The sequence below is a fragment of the Arachis ipaensis genome, chromosome B09 (genome assembly GCF_000816755.2).
Source record: "Arachis ipaensis cultivar K30076 chromosome B09, Araip1.1, whole genome shotgun sequence".
In the NCBI taxonomy this organism is placed as follows: Eukaryota; Viridiplantae; Streptophyta; class Magnoliopsida; order Fabales; family Fabaceae; genus Arachis; species Arachis ipaensis.
This window is the reverse complement of record NC_029793.2, coordinates 143,285,183-143,297,046: the sequence shown is the minus strand read 5'-3', so window position 1 is coordinate 143,297,046 and position 11,864 is coordinate 143,285,183. Positions and strand designations below refer to the sequence as shown.

The 11,864-nt window shown below is 33.9% G+C and overlaps 1 long non-coding RNA gene across 1 annotated transcript; it reads right to left on the bottom strand.

The window, feature by feature from the left end:
* Nucleotides 230-706, bottom strand: LOC110266416. The gene is made up of 2 exons (XR_002353792.1): nt 640-706; nt 230-393 (listed from the first exon to the last, which is right to left on the bottom strand). It is a non-coding gene; the product is annotated as an uncharacterized LOC110266416 (long non-coding RNA).

The following is an 11,864-nucleotide window of genomic DNA, read 5'->3' as shown; positions in this document are numbered from 1 at the left end:
TATTAAAATACTTTTGTCCATAAATATAATCAAACTAAAATAAGAAAAAATACTTAAACTAAAACAAAGAAAGCCTTTAAAAAGGTCAAATATCATGAATAAAATAAAATGTACTAACTAATTCACCCAAAAATTTCTTAATCTAAATCAGAAAAAACATATACTCCTGACATCAATCACTTATGTTATCATCCTTATCATCACTAGAGCCTGTCCCAAGCTCATCTTCTGCAGGATCAGACAAGGTTGAAGGAAGTGAGAGATTCAACTTTTTATACAAAGATGAATTGTCTTTTTAGTAGAACCAACTCTTTTCTGTTGAACCTTTAGTTGACGTCCTTGATCTTTTAACTTGTGCTCAACATCATTCAACTTAACCTTTTGCTCTGACCACTGAAGAATACATAAATCAAAACAAAATATTAAATTCAAAGACATTGGCAAATGATAGAAAAAGAAAAGTGTTAATAGAGTTGAAGAAAAACTACTAACAGTGTTGATAGGATCAAGAGTTTTATTACATGAAATAATCGCTTAATAGGACCCGGACAATAACTTCAATAAAAATCCATGTATAAAACAGAAAATAATATAGCAAGAAGAATGCTAGCAGCAAAACTAAGAAATCCAGATTTTCACCTCAATATCAGGACTTGAATATAAATATATATCTGATTTAATCCTAAGGCGTTCTGCTCTGTTACCAAATATTTGATTTAATCCTAAGGCGTTCTGCTCTGTTACCAATTTGCTCAAGGCTCTGTCACATGACACAAAACAAAATAAATGCAACCAAATTAGAGAAGGTTAACTGACTCTAAACTCAAAACACAGTCACAAATCAAATGTTAAACTTCAATGCCCACATCAGGGAAATCAAATATTATCCCAAACTACAATACCAGCAGGAAAGAAACCCAATAAAAGCTAACCTCTTCTTTCTTTCTATTTTCTCTATCCCACATGCTTTATATATACACATAGAAACTATGGTTACAAGCTTACATACATGGCAAACAATAACACTGGCACTTAAATTTAACTTGAAGATATTCTTGATTTTAGCATAATAATACAAGCACCGGCGGTTATTGGGGGGAAAAAAAGAGAAAAAGAAAAAAGAAGACAATTGAATTTAGAGAGAAAGTTACGTTGTGATATATATTAATTCCTATTAATTAATTAATGGAAGTTACCAAAGTTTGCTTGTTCTTCCAATTCGATACCAACCTCAGCAAACCTTTTCTCTTTGTAAACGTACCACTTAACAGCAACAAAGTAAATGACAACATTGATAGCACTCAACAAACTCAATTATATTGAATCAATTATATTAGATTAGATAAACGAATACCTTGATAATACACAACAGCATAGGTAGCAAGCACAACTAAACTTGATAATACACAATCTGCAACACAGGAACAGATTCACAAGAAGCCAATTCTCTGAGTTTTTTTTTTTTTCGGTAAAAATATTGGATCCTAACATATTCCTAAATTTAATATGCCAAAATTTAAACTTTCATTTCACATCTGCAACTCAGGAACAGATTCACCCAGGGAACCAAAATATCATGAATTCAATTATCAGAAGTTAGAATGCAAAATGAAGAAACAATAACACAATACCCACCAAGTTAACAATGAAAGTAAGCACCAACCACAAACCTAGTCATAATCAAACTCTAAAAATTTAAAAAACTCATCAACAAAACATAACAAACAAATTATCAAACAGAGAATATGCATAATAATATTTTTTCAGAAAGATATTTGTCCTCTTCTTCATTTTGGTTATGATGCACAACATACAAGACCAATCCTACAACAGTAGATAAGGCAAGGAGTACCCAGATCCAGCAAGAGAACCTTCACTAACCATGTGCTGAAAATTGGAAGCTCATCGTCGGATCTTTTGATAGCTGCACAACAGGTCCATCAAGCCCTAAAATCATTTATTCTCCAGCAATCAGAAGTATGCCTCAAGCCCCAATAGAATAAAAAAGGGGAAAACTGACCTGGAAAATAAGGGAAGTCAAGGGTTCATATTTCATAGCATGGTGGACGAAGTGAGGCCGCAGGGACAATGCGACGCGAACGGAGGCCGAAGGTGCAGGAACCGGCAGATGCAGACGAGCCAACGACGAGAAGAGAGAACGGCGTCGACGACAATTCACGACACACGCACAGGACTTCCGGAGGCGACGACGCAGTGACGGAGACAAAGCAGAGTAGCCGATGATCGTGGCAGCAACCGGGCGGTGGCGGTGGCTGGTGGTTCTTTTGGGACTGTGAGATTGACAGAGTAAGGTGATGCGCCAACGCGATGAAGGCGAACCACGGACATAGGCGACGGCGCAGTGAAGGAGATGTACAGAAGACGACAAGACGATGCAAAGAAACCGGCGACGTGCGGTGGCGGTGACAAACTGACTGAGAGAATGAGATGCTGAGAGCTTTGCCTCTGTGACTTGTGAGTTGTTAGATTGAGTCAGAGAGAGTGAAGGGGAATGGGGCTCCGTTTAGGGTTTTAATTTTTCCAAAAAGAAGAGTGGGGGAACGGCGTCGTTTTCATGGGAGGGGTTTAAAAAAAATAAAAATCGGACCGATCCGGTTTTTTAAACTTGCCGGTTCAGCGGTTTTCTAAGAACCAACCGGGTCAAACCGGTTCACATCGGTTTTTTCCATGTTTGGTATCTTTTTCTACCTGGACCGGTTCACTAGTTTTCTGGTCCAACCAGCCGAGTCAGTCCGGTTCTAACAACATTCGTTGAGAGTGAGATTGAGAGATGAAGACGGTGAGGCTTGAGAGATCAGGGATTTAGGTTTTTTTTTTATATATATAAATCAGCAAAACGAACCGGTCAGTTATTTAAAACTGCCAGTTGACCGATTTTATCAAAACCGTCAAATCCAAACCAGTTATCACCGGTTCTTTTCCTTCTTCGGTCAGACACTTCAACCGGACTGGCTACCTGACCGGTTCACTAATTTTTCAGTCGAATTAACTGGTCCGGTCCGGTTCTTAACAGTGATGAAGATGAAGGGCTCAGAGAGAGGACTGGGTGTGAGGGTTTTCATAGCAGTGATGAAGATGAAGGGCTGGGTGTCGAAAAGCTTTTGATGTATTCATTTGTATTTTTTTTTAATTTTTAATATATCTTAATCTTATATGAAAAAAGTATATGATTTTTTTTTATTTTACGTGATTTTTTTATTCTTATTTATTATTTGTATTATTTTTTTAAAAGATTATAAACCGGCCGATTATTTAAAACTGCTGGTTGACTGGTTTTATCAAAACCGTCCGGCCCAAACCGGTTATCACCGGTTCTTTTTCTTCTTTGGTCAGACATTCAACCGGACCAGCTACCTGACCGATTCACTGATTTTTTGGTCGACTCGGCCGGTCCAGTCCGGTTCTTATAACTATGGATTCACTGCCAAGGAACCAAAATAAAGGCCTTTATCATAAGAACAGAGAAACATAGGGAATAAATAGTTACCTTTTACTATTCATGGTGAGGGTTGAGCGCCGATTGAGGGATAGGAAGTGACGGTGGAGCGCCGATTGAGGGATAAGCAACAATGTCTTTGGTGTTTAGGGTTTACGACAGACAGCGCCGATTGAAAAAGGGCACGCCGATGCAGGGTGTGCCGACGGAGCAGTGACGACGGAGCAGCGCCGATGGAGGGTTACGAGAGAGGGTGCGAGATTGCGAATTTGAGGAGGAGGCTTGTGATTAGGGTGCGAGGGTTGCAACAGAGAGGGTGCAAAAGAGAGGGTGCGACGGAGGGCTGCAAGATAGGGATCGGAGAGAGGGTTGGGTGCAAGAGTTCTCAGCAGTAATAAATTAAAGGATCTCAACAGTGATGAACAAGAAGGGCTCGGAGAGAGGGCTGGGTGCGAGGGTTTTCATAGTAGTGATGAAGATGAAGGGCTGGGTGCCAAAAAGCCTTTGATGTATTCATTTGTATTTTTTTTTTAATTTTTAATATATCTTAATCTTATATGAAAAAAGTATATGATTTTTTTATGTGATTTTTTTATTCTTATTTATTATTTGTATTATTTTTTTAAAAGATTGGATATAATTTATTTTTAAGTTTTTATATATGTGATTCTTTTAGATACACTTTGTCTTAAATTTTGAATTATCATAACGTAAATAATTAAAAGAATAAATTAAAAAATAATAGACTAATTTAAAATATAAACAATATTTTTATACTAAATGTTAAAGATTTTCAATAAACATTTGAAATTCGTTCGAAAATTGATGCACTTTCAAACAAAATTTACAAATGATGTTATTTTCATCCCAATTTTGCTGGAAAAAAGTTTAGCTACTTTGAAGGGTAAGCTATAGTAAAAGTATTTAAGACTAATTATAGACAAATTTGGGATAGAATTAACATTTTTTAAAATACGTCCCAAATCCGTCTGAAATTATTGCGCATATTCAGATGGAATACAGACAAATTATAGTTTTTGTCCGAAATATGTTGCTAATCTGTATGAAAATTTTGGCGCCATCCAAAAAAAATTTGGCGCCAAAATTTGGGACAAAATTTAGACAAATTTAGAACAGAATATATTATTCCAATGTCTCCACTAAAAGTTGTTCAACATTTGTCTCAAATTCGTCCGAAATAAAAAGTCATTCGGACGGAATAAATTTCGTTTGAAATTTTCGTCCGAAAAAGCTCTATTTCTAGTAGTGCTTGTATATGCTTCCTGGGACAGTGAGGATAATTGCTGGCAGATCAAGACCTTTATGGACGATCACACTTGTCTTAGAGAGACTAAGAACAGGCTAGCTAACAATAAGTGGCTAGATTGCAAACTGGTTAGAAAATTAAGAAAATATCCCAATCTTAAACATTCTGAAGCTGCACAATACTTTAAGAGCAAGTGTGACTCTAGGGGATATTAGGGCCGTAGTGTACAGAGATGCTACTGTATAGTATGGTATGGTTAGAGATTATGGGTTGACATTGCTGAAAAGTAATCCTGACTCCACTGTTAGTATTGGTGTTAGACATCATTCCAATCCTGATGAAGATCCAACTTTTGATAGGATGTACATTTACCTTGATGGGTATAAAAGAGGGTTCAAGGCTAGCTGCAGACCACTTATAGGCTTGGATGGAGCATTTCTAAAAATACAACATAGTGGTCAAATCCTCTCTGTCATTGGTCAAGACGCAAACAATCACATTTATGTGATTGCTTATGCAATTGTGTCCATAAAAAACACAGAGAATTGGCGATGGTTTATGGAATTGCTGCATCAAGACTTGGGTGATTACAAACAACATAGTTGGTGTTTTATTTCAGACATGCAAAAGGTATTGTTGTTATTTATTGATAGATATCTTAATTAATGGTAGTAATCGAAGATTATGAGATATAACTGCTAAATAGTAAATCTCTTTACTGTTGTTTATTGTTAGATATATTAATTATTGTTGTTTATTGTTATATATGGGTGCCGAGTAGTGAATCTATCTGTTTACTGCTATTTAGAACAATTAAGTTGTTGTTGTATAAACTAGATGCTGCATAGTTGATGGTTGCTATATACGGGTAGTATCTGTTTACTCTGTTGAGGGGCCAATGTGATGTCACTTACACAACTTTAGGGACCATTCTGAGTTCATTAATACAACATGATGGACCTTTTTGAGGCTCGATTATAAACTTTTGTTCTGACTTTTTGGTTATGCAGGGACTTATCCATGCAGCTCAGGATGTGTTTCCAAATGTTCATCACAGATTCTGTGTTTGGCATTTATGGAGTAACTTCAACAAACAGTAGAAGGATAATCAGCTTAGAGGTTTGCTTTGGGAGTGTGCAAGGTCTACGACTCAAGAAGGGTTCATTGAAGAGATGAAAAAATTGGAAAAGCTAAATAAGGATGCATGGACTTATCTCTACAAATGGCCAAAGGACTCATGGAGCAAGGCATTCTTTAGTAATACACCTAAAATGGACAACATCTGCAATAATGCCTGTGAAATTTTCAACTCACAGATCAAAGAACCTAGAGCCAAGCCTATTATCACACTGTTGGAGGAGGTCAGGATGTATGCTATAAGATCTATAGCCAGAAACAAGGTGAAATTGAGGAACAACATTGGGATCCTACCTCCAATACAGCGAAGCAGGTTAGAAAAGATAAGAAAAGAATAAAAAAATTGGATTCCCATGTGGTCTGGTGATGCAGATTATGAAAAATTTGAAGTTCATGGGTGGCCGACCAATATGGCTGTGGACTTGGGCAAGAGATCATGCACATGTAGTTTTTGGAAACTAAGTGGTATGGTCTTTTATGCATATTTTTTTATTGTTTTATTCATGATTTGCAATTGGAATTTTGTTTATGTATGGCTGTAAATTTCTGTGTAGGGATGCCATGTGTGTATGCATGTGCCGCATTGGCCAAGGATGGTAAAAAGCCAGATGAATTCTGTCATTATTGGTTGACCATGGAAGCATACAACAAAACTTATGCCTTTCATATAAATCCACTTTCTGGTCAGGCATTGTGGGAGAAATCACCACATAACAGACCTCAAGTACCAAAGTTCAAGAAGAAGCCAAGGCCAATTAAGAAGAAAAGAAGAAAGGATGTTGATGAGGAGCCAAGTAGAGGCAAGAAGCAGAAGATCTCCATGAAAAGAATTTATAAAAAAGGACATTGTCATTATTGTGGTGAAACAGGTCACACCAAAAGAAATTGTCGTAAGAGTGCTGTTGACGAAGAAATCAGCTGCTGTAGCTACTGCAGCGGCTGCTGATACTGATGCTAATGGAGGTGAGGTCAACAATTCTGCTCCAACTGCCACTGTAAATGGTGGTGATGCCCCACTTGTACCATAGGCTCAGGTCGAGATTCAGCTTGATCTTAGTTAGCCTGTTTTGTCAGAAACTGATGACTCTCAATAGGTTCGCTTCAAATGTTTTATGTTTCATACATAGGTGCAACTCCCTTCTGTTCGACTAACCAAATTACCTCCTAAGAGAAAGTTGTCCACACCCAAAAAGAACACTCCATCAACAAGTACCAGCTACTACCACCCAACCAACCAGCACCCCACCTGCAAGCACTCCATCTGCAAGCACTCTACCAGCAAGCACTCAACCAGCAAACATAATGAGATTTGTGCCTAATCCTAGATTTAAGCCACCTAGAACCAAGAATTAATGACTTAGATTATTATTTTTAGGGACAGATGGTGTCTTTGTTTGTCTATTTTGGTGAAGTAATTTACTTTGTATGCTTTCTTAATTAGGATCCCAGTGTTGGAGATTTTAGTATTGAAAACTTATGAGACTTATATTTTGACAACTCTGATATACTTGGTGACTATTGTTCTAGCTTTATCATACCTTATTTTGGATGTATTTTCTACATTATGAAACATGAATTATGACTTTCTTGAATTGATCTGTGTCAAATTTTTATTTTTATTTTGTCCTCTTATATGCAATTAAGATGCATTCCAAACACTGTCCATTTCTATTTTATTGACAAGAATTATATTTTGGATGAATATATTAGTACTTCATATTGTTTCTCCAATTTCTAAAATATGCAAGTACAGTAGTGTCAAACACTTTAATTTACATTTCTTTCAAATAAACTGACAGGTACAACTACAGGAACAACATATGCATGCCATTTGTTTTTTGCCAGATACAATTGGCCAAATTGCCTATCTAACTTTAAGAGAAAAATAGCTACTGTAATCAGCAGCATAAATACAGACACCAAAATTCCACCTACTTTTAGAACCCTAACTTCATACTCTAATCTTTCAAGTTTCCAAACAATCTTCATCTTCCACTCTTTATTGTCAATTGAAGGGCTTGTTCTGCCATCACATGTTATCACATCTTCTTCCAGAATTTTATCTACCCACAGAAACAACCTACACCACCTCTTACCTATATTCTGCACCCAAAAAAGTGAATCAACCAAGTTTATATCTAGAATTTCAGCAAACAACAACAACAACCACTTATATTGTAGTTTGGGCAACCCACGAACGGTCTCTTTGGATTAGAATCTGTCGCTGACCATCGCAGCACTGATCTCGACCCGCACCCATACCATTCTGGCAAACGTGAATCCTTGTTTCTGTTCATTCTCTTCATAGTGCTTCCAAATGATCGTGGGTTGTTCGAGCTCCCAACTGCATTGCTCGCGCTAGCCATTGTCGTCTGGCTATGAAGATGCTGAAGAGAATCCAAGCGAAGAGACTGTAAGAGAAGAGAAGGGGCACTGGAGATTGATCTTCAAATTTGAAAATTAGGGTTTTTAACTTCAAATTAGAGACCAAATTGACTCAACAAAATTTACTCATCCATGTCAGCTAGCCGTTAGCGTCGCCAGCGTGTCACCCTATTGTCCAGATCAGCTTTTCGGTAACGCCAGCTGAAGAAAATGTGCCGGAAAAATGAAACTGAGTCTTGGAGTGCAATTTCAAGGACAAATATGGATAACTATTAAATTTAGAGACTACTGTACTATGAAGTACAAATATAACTTCAGGAACCACTCTAAGACTTAACTTCATCCAGACACATAATTAAAAGTTGTCTAGAAAAATCACATGAGGTATTTTCAGTATTTTTTTCTTTTGTTTTTCTAGAAGTTATTAACACTTTTAAATAATAAAATTATTTGCATTAATTATTAGATAAAAGTTGTATGATTAAAACAAACTTCAATACTTGCAGAGTAAAAAGATAAATATTTTCTTAATTAGTTCCTAAGTTCTATTATTGGTCAAACAATAATTAAGAGATCGAAATACTAGGAAATTTACAACAATTTAATATGTAGTTAGGTACTATAGTCTTGTACATTAAAACTTTGAATTTTCATAAGCCTGATTAAAATTAATTTTTAAAATATAACTTTATAAAATTCGTAAAAAAATTATGTTTAATAAATTAAAATAAAAGTAACTTTTAATAAGCATGAATGATAAAATTGACTTTTTTTTAAAACGTTAGTTAAACCCCGTTATTCATAAAAAAATGATAAAATTGTGTTTAATATAATTGTTTTTAACATTTAAAATGATTTTGATGTACATAAATATAATAAAGAGTATGAGCAAATATAAATATTCATAAATATAAGATTACATTAGATTTTTAAATTTTAAAAATACAACCCAATTTGAAAAAGTAACTTCATATGAATTTTAATTTCAAAAGCACTTTTAATTTTTCAAATTAAAAACACAAATACATGATAATCCGATTTACTTACCAAATATAAAATAAGAATTTAAGCTATGTAAAACAAAATTATTTACGCTTGAAAGGATTTTTATCTACCCCTAATGATGAATCAGTCAATTAAACAAATTTCAGATAAAATAGAATATGATTCTCATTTATATCCTGAACTAATAACTGCAACAAAGGCGATGGGCATGGTTTCGGATTAAATACACCTCTTTTCTGATGAATCATAAATCAAAATCAACTAGCAAGTCAATTAAGTGTTGATCATGGAGCTAGCTAGTTAAATAATTGATGATGCATAGAATAGTATTGCTGTTCAAATCAATCACATTCTGAAATAAATAGGTAGATTATCGTTGCTTAGTCACATAATAATAATAATATTCCAGAAAAAGGAAAATAAAGGGAAAATGCGTAACCTACTAAAGCGGCATTAATGTAGATGAAGCAAAAACAATACACATCTACGTGATTTCAAAAGGGGTTTGCTTTGTATAGATATTGATATTGATTCGTTACGTTCCCCCTCATTGTGAGAGTTGGCAGTTCACACTACTCATGGTCATGGCCTCTCAGTCACAATCTAGAACGAACTAACAAGTTGTATTAATTTCGATCATGTTCGTTTTCGCTTTCTTCTATTGTTTCTGTTGTTAGCCGACTTAGTAGCCCGCGTTTGCCATAATCTTTTATGAGTCTTGAAAAGTTTGGTACTCACTTTCACCATCCCCCTACTACTACTACTCTTTTTTGGCACATAACTTACCCATGTTTATTTTATCTTCATCGTATATAGTTAGTTACCTTAGCTTCTTGCCCCACCGTCAAAAAGAGAGCGACATGGTGTAAAACAGGGGATATAGAAATGTTCAATGTCCATCCAACTCTAATTAAAGTCATGTATGTACTCTTTTTTGCTTCCTTAAATAGTGTTTCTATCAAAAACAGTGATAGCTTGTACATCAAAACCCAAAGACTTAGAGGCTCTTAACTTTTCAAAGTTGTTTTTTTTTTAAGAATTATTTTTTAAAAATCAGTAGCTTGGTCCATAAAATTAAAATAATAATAATAATACACAAATATTAGACAACTAATTTTTTTTAATCAAGTACAACCAAGTCAAATTTATATAACGCCTTTGCATTATTATTTTCGTTCTTCCTCCTCTTTCTTCTCTTCCTCCACTTTTATTATCATGATTCTCATCCCTTCCTCCTACTTCTCTCATTTGATTTCTTTTTCTTCTCCTTCTTCATTCTTCTCCTCCTCTTTTTTTATTATCATCATCATCATCACTATTATCATCATCTTTTTTTTCTTTATTTTTGTTCAATATCAAACAATTAGTTTAATAAAAATAAAAGTGACACATAAATTTTCGGTTAATGACACAAGAAGTTTGTTGAAAACGAAAATGTTTGGTAACCAAAGAAAATCAGCCAAAAACAGTCATAACTTGCCTTATTTAGCATTCATTAATTGTTGCGATAATTAATTAATGCTAAATAAGGCAAATTTTGGCTGTTTTTTTTTTGTTTACCTAACATTATCCATTGAAAATGACATTAAATTTTTTGTTAAATCACACAAAAAATCTTTAAAAAAATCACAAATTCAAAATCTTAACTCACTCAAATAACAAAATACATTCAAATATGTTTTAGAAAAAAAATACAATAATTTATTACAAATGATATAGAGATAGTTAGACCTTATATATATGAGTTTAATACTACTCAATTAACTATGATAAGAAAAATTGGCTAAAAAATTTTTTTATATCACGGTTAAAAAATTTTGGTTTCAAAATTAAGAATTTTTTGTGCCACAATTAAAAAATTTCAGTGTTAATTTTTAATAAATTATACAAAATTCAAAACTTTCCTTTTTGTTCTTCTCCTTCAATAATCATATTCTTCTTCTTTTTCTTCTTGTTTCACTCTCTTAACAAGGACTTATGTCATTGTTAAGAAATTTTAGTGTCAAAATTAAAAAAAATTTCTGTGTCATAAACAAAAATTTTGATGCTATTTCTAATAAATTATGTACAATTTAAAACTCTTCCTCTTCTTATTTAATCTTCTTATTTCATCCTCATAATAAGGATCTAAAACTTCATATGCTACTGTTAAAAAATTTCGGTGCTACTTTTCTAAATAAATACTACAAAATTCAAAATTTTCTATCCTCCTCTTCTTTTTCAACATCATTTTTTTTATTTTACTTACTCATAATTCTTCTTGTTTTATTCTTTTAAAAAATAAAAAACAAGAAAAAGAGAAAAAAAACCGAACAAAGAAAAAAATAAAAAATACTACAATAACCAAAAAGAGGAGGAGGAGAAGAAATAACAAAAAACACAACAGTAACAAAAGAATGACGATGAGAATGAAATACATAAAAAAAATAAATGCAAAAAAGAAAAAAAATGTGTGATTTATGCACATGTTGTGTGAGTGGTTTTTTTGTGTTTGTTCAACTTAGTTAAATTCAGTAGATAAAAATATTAGAATGTGTAGTGGAACTAATAATATAATATTATTTTAATCAAAATAAAAAAATTTGCACGCCACTTTCAAACGAATATAATTTA